Genomic DNA, 6,313 nt, shown 5'->3' with positions numbered 1-6,313 from the left:
TAATAATTAGAAGAAGAATACTAATACTTATTTTATTTACCACTGAAGATTCACAAAAAATACTGGGGACGGTACAGCACAATACAAAATGGAGTTTCATAAATAGTAGCGTGTAAACAGTAAAAATTATAACTATAAATTCTAACTACGGAAACTTCCCCAAAAGAGGGAGACTTCCTAAATGGAGACCCTATAAAGCCACGGTTGCCCTGACCACTAAGGCAAATGCCCTCTCCACATGGTCCTCCTTCAATCTACGGGCGCATGCTTAGAGTAGGCCCGTTCGAACGGACCTTTCTTGCCACGTTCATCTACCTTTCAATAAAATTGTTGAGAAGCAGCACTTCCCTCTCCGCCATCACCGTCTTTTTCAACCCTTTCAATCTGCTCCATCCTACAACCTCTTTCCTAAGGTTACCAGACAAATAAACACTGCCTGCCCTTTCCAGCCAAAGAATGGACTCGGCCGATAGCTGGATCCGTCCTACACGTGGCAGTCATTGTCCGACTTAAACCCATGAATCAACAATGCCCTGAAATTGACAAGAGCGTGCAGAGAAGTTTCGTCGCTCTGCGCACATCTTGCGCAAGCCCGGCTGACGGCACTTTCATGCCTGTAGAGTTTATCTCGAATCGGCAATGCTCGCCGGTAGCACTTCCAGACCAGAGATTTCTGGAAATTATCCATAGGCTCCGGCCCGAAAGTCCTAAGAAACAGACCAGCTAGTTGATACTCGTCACGGCTAAGAGTTGCTTCGAGAACGTCGTCACACTTGCCCACCAAAGTGGAACCACCACTGATTGCATTGCCCAACTGACAGAGGATTGTGAGCACTTTACGATATTTTAGGTGCCAGGCACCTTGCCTAGGTCTATACATGATCCAGAATTGCAGCTCAATCAATGAAACAAGATGCGAAAGAGCGAGTCTGACCACACTTGCTCACCGTCAAAAAAGCGCTGGAAATATTGTAGCCTCAGCGAATGTCTGCATCAGCAGCCACGGCATGCCCAATCCCCGACAATAAATGGAGCGACTGACCAATGGGATATGTCCATTCCACAGAAAGCAGAAGGGTATGCGTTCCAGTCGAGACAGACGTGAATTGGGGCACGACAATCAGGCAGTAGTATATAACTGAGGTGATATTTGCATTCGTTGCTTCTGCCTGACCTTTCAGACTTACTTTTTCCTCGCTCCATTTCAGTGTGAGATTGGTTACCTTTCTTGTTACCTCGTCCCTGTCCTTCTTCACCTGGAGATCTGGACTAAACTAAATCCCAAGTAATTTTAACCGGTCCAGCGTCCAACGACATTATTGGACAGCGTGGACTTGCCTCTCAAAATGCTGAGCGACAGGCCCACTGACTTTCCTTGATTAATTTTTTTTTCTCCTGTCACTGCCTCACATTCTTTTAGAATAATGCCGGTCAGGTGTGCCTGGTGTTCGAGACAATGATGGTGACGTCGTCCGCTTATGCAGACACAGTTCTCCCACGTCCTCGTTCGTGCAGGATGCCTCTCAAAATTATAATGTATTGATTATGCTTTTCCTACAGACATTAGAAGAGTAAATGAACAGAAAAATGTTTAACTGAACGACTAAATTTACCTTTTGTTCATTGAAGTCCACCGAAAACCTTTTAACTGTAAACTCATATCTTGTATTACGAGAAATGTTTCGACGAAGCAAATGGATAGTAGAAGAGGTGTAGAGTGCATTAAATCAATTCTGATGTAGTACTGGTATCTGCTTTAGCAATTTTGATGAGTGGGCCTCAAATCAACTATGCAGCGATTCGAACTCAGGCGACGAATTGGTAAAATCGTAAGATCTTAGGACAAAAAGCTTTGCAATGGTGGTTGGTTTCGTTTCGTTCTGTGTTCAAATTCCACCAAGGTAACTTTCTAGGTCGATAAAATTAAGTGCCAGCTTACTCTTCTAATGTCTTTAGGAAAAGCATAATCAATACATTATATTTCAATCATACTTTACTGCATTATTTGTACGTATTGTGCAGATCTGTTACGACGATTTTCTTCCAGTATCAATGTTTAATAAGGGGAGATAACTACAATATTGTTTTCAATTTAAGTTACTTCCCATTAATAAAACAGCTCCACCAATATTGATTCAGATTTAAGTTTCTACTAAGTTTTCAATCAAGAATATCCGACAATTAGATCTTGTTATTTTTATTGATTCCCAATGAATTTGATAGGAATTTCTCTATATTAGATTTATGGCGCAGAGGGAACATTTTCACTAAGACCATCAAAGGCAGCTCGAATGAGAACAAAGCACACTTCTATCTTCGGGAATGATTATGAAAATGATTCAAAACTGTTTGAGAGCTGTGTGTTAATATAGTTCCCTGTTGCCTCCTTCAAAATCTATAAAATAATTTGAACATTAGGCAAAAAGTTAATTTATACGATGTTCTTATTTCCTATACAGTGAACTGTAACAACTAAACACAAAACAGGTTTAACATTTCTACCAAGAAACGTTACAATAAATTTTATTGTAGATTTTATAACCATAAAGAATTAGACGATGGTACTGACTTTTTCAAATATCTATAAATATCTAATTAATTCATCTAAGTTAGATTAATAAAAATAATTGTCTGACGTTATTAATTAGATAGATCCATCAAAAGACAATTAGATACATTTACTTTATTGAAGTCAACAAAACACTTTGTCAAACTTATATTGTCCTTGCTATTTCAAGTAATAAAATGCACTACCTCATGACATCTATTTACAGCTTTAGTGATTAGGTGAAGTTAACATTTAGGTTAATATGCTCCTTCCCAAAGAGGTAAAAGAAAACCCTCAGCATTGGGGCTCCCTTTAACTCAAAGAACCCTAAAGCTAGGAGTTAGAAATTTAAAAAATATATAATTAGTAATTTTTTTAACTTAATATTTTTTATCCAACAGAATGCCTTTAAAATTATTGAGTGATCTTTTGTGTTATTGGAACCTCTTAGATTTAAAAAGTCATTAAATTTAACTGAGCCATTCTGAAACTGCTGAGGCTCTTTTAAGTTTTGGAGCCCCTTCAAATTGTTTGCACCCCTCCCAGATTTAATGGAGCCTTTTTTATCATTTTATTATGTTGTTGCAGATAACCCGTCAGATACAATGAAAGAACCATTACAGTTTTATGTGATCTGTCTATTAAGCAACCAATCAGCATGAAATTGTTGCAGGATGTTATTTTATAGAATGTTCTTCTTGCACCCTGTAAAAAAAACCACTTTTGACATTTTTAATCTCAAAATGTTGAAGGCAGCTAAGTGACATGTGCCTCTATTCTTGCTATGCTGACAGTTCTAGAGATTTGTGAAGCTGACTTTGCATATTTTGGGGACGATTACATGTTGTCACACAGATATCTTTTTATAATTTCAGAGCAGTTGTCTGTCTCCCAGCCAGCAATTATTAATCTTGTTAATTGTAAATAGCCAATGCCAAATATCTTTATGTCCAGCAATAAATAACTCAAATAAATTTTCGTAAGTTTTCTTCATACAGCCAACGAAATATATCTTCATTTACCAGCTCCACAAAACATCAACCAAGCAACCATCATAACAGTAACGTTCACCTTCACCATAGTAACAGTGGTGACCAGACGTCCATCATCTAGTGACATTCAGTGATGTTCAAAGCCAGCAAAAGTTGTAAAATTAGACCAGGCTCATCACTAGCATGAAAATCAATTCGTCAGTACTATCAACAACAACAAGTGAAGATTAAAGGAGATAGACACTACTACTAATGACTTTTATCACTGCAACCCTCACTTGTTGAAGCTTTTACTATTAAAAGGGTTAGACATCTTTCATTTGCTCAAAATAGCAGTTAAAATCAACTTTCAACACCGGGCAAAGTCTCTTCTCTTGAATGACTGACTATGGAGTGAATGTTATCCTTCCCAGGTTTGTTGTAACAGCCAGTATTTAATCTTTTCATACCCTTTCATTTGCATGGTTTCAACTAATTTGTTCATAAAAATGGTAGCTTCACCTGTCTCATCGATTAATTCTGAAAATAGTGATAGCCTAACTATTCAGGTTGCTTTGTCTTTTGCTTCACCTCCATATACTGGAGATTTTTCAATTTGGATTTCTCAGCTCAAAGCCAATTTTTACAGCAAATAAAATTTCTTCAGATATATGCCAATTTCAGCTTTTAGTCAGTGTGTTTTGCCATTGATAAGATTGAGGATTCAATGTTGAGACAACTCTTTTCCTTGAGGCTACCATCAAATGTGCTGACCATTTTTTATGCCTATAAAAGAGCAGAGCTCTACTACACAATTGGCTGACTTGGCAGACAGTCATCATCATCATCATCATTGTCGTTGTTGTTTAACGTCCACTTCCCATGCTGGCATGGATTGGACAGTTTGACTGAGAACTGGCAGGCTGAGAAGCTGCACCAGGCTCCTATCTGATTTGGCAAGGTTTCTACAGTGTAGTGGGTGCTTTTATGTGCCACTGGCACGGGAGCCAGTCAGGCAGCAATGGCATTGGTCACGCACGAATGGTGCTTTTTATGTGCCACTTGCATGGGTGCCAGTCAAGTGGCACAGGCATCGGCCATGCTCGAATAGTGTTTTTACATATTACTAGCATGGGTGCCAGTCAGGTGGCACTGGCATCAGCCATGACTATAATATCACTTGTTCAACAGGTTTTCACAAGCACCGTATATGGGCCAATGATTGAAGGGCACTTTTAAATGGGCCGGTTGTGCAACACTGGCGTCGGCCACGAATCGCACTTGGCTTGCTGGGTCTTCTCAAGCACGGCATATCTCCAAAGGTCTCAGCCACTTGTCATTGCCTCTGTGAGGCCCAACATTCATAGGTTGTGCTTCACCACCTTATCCCATGTCTTCCTAGGTCTAATTCTTCCACAGGTTCCCTCCACTGTCCTCATCCATACACATCACATGACCATACCAGTGCAGTCATCTCTCTTGCACATCACATCTGATGCTTCTTATGTCCAACTTTTCTCTCAGGGCATTTACACTCTGTCAAGTAAGCACACTGACATTATGTATCCAGTAGAGCATACTAGCTTCATTTCTTTCAAGCCTATGCATATCCTCAGTAGTCTCTATTTCCTTTCTCTTACTATTTTGCATATGTAATTGGCAAATGTTTAGATGTAAACAATAGGGATGCGCATAGTAAAAATAAATGTAAAGTTGTAAATAATGTAAATACAAAGAATTTCATATTCTTTCTTTTACATTTTTCAGTCATTTGACTGTAGCTATACTGGAACATTGCCTTAAAAGGTTTTAGTCAAAAAATTCAACCCCAATACTTATTCTTCGTAAGCCTCATTTGCTGAAGTGCTAAATTATGAGGATGTAAACACACCAACATCAGTTGTCCAATGATAGTGGTGGGGACAAACACAGACACAAAGACACACACACATAAATTTATATACAGATATTTATGATGGGCTTTTTTCAGTTTCCGTCTGTCAAATCCACTCACATGGCTTTGGTCAACCCAAGGCTATAGTAGAAGACACTTGACCATGGTGCCATGCAGTGGGACTAAACCTGGAACCATGTGGTTGGGAAGCAAGCTTCTTACCATAAAGCCATGCCTGCACCTATAAATTTAACATTTTCCTTAAATTTTTTGGTGTAAAAAAAAAAGTCTGCTAAACTTTTTCATACAAAGATGACCCCCTCCCGCCGAATCCTATCATTTAGAAGGCTGTGGTTTAAAAACAATGGGGGAAATCCCCGAAAAAATTTTCCCCACAAATTTCCTTATAATTGTAATCTATGCCATTTGAAAGGGATTTGTATAAATTTTGATTAAAAGATACTCATCTTCCTGAAAGTTATGAGGGAAAAAGTCAGATCATGTGAATTTTCCAAGACTCCTCTCACCACCCTCTCAGAAAAATTCTTTCCCATAAATCCCTATATACTCTGAAGTCACAACATTTAAGAGGTATTTGTAGAAAATTTTGTTAAAAAGTATCCATTTTTCTGGATGTTGTGAGACAACAAATTTGTTTGTGTCAAAATATTTTTGTCGCTTTGAAACCGCGACCTGTTCACTGACAAAACTTCACAAAAGTAATGCAGCGCAAAGTTTTGTCAGTGAGTACACAAACACACACACACATTCATTGCCTTTCATTTGTGTGTATATGTGTGTGTGTGTGTGTGTGTGTGTGTGTGTGTGTGTGCGTCACTGTTGAAGTCGCTCGTGCAACTTGTTTGTGTATATATTCTTTTCTACTCTAGGCACAAGGCC

This window comes from Octopus bimaculoides, chromosome 9, assembly GCF_001194135.2.
Source record: "Octopus bimaculoides isolate UCB-OBI-ISO-001 chromosome 9, ASM119413v2, whole genome shotgun sequence".
NCBI classification, from domain to species: domain Eukaryota; kingdom Metazoa; phylum Mollusca; class Cephalopoda; order Octopoda; family Octopodidae; genus Octopus; species Octopus bimaculoides.
The sequence above is the reverse complement of the archived record's forward strand: the minus strand, read 5'-3'. Positions refer to the sequence as shown.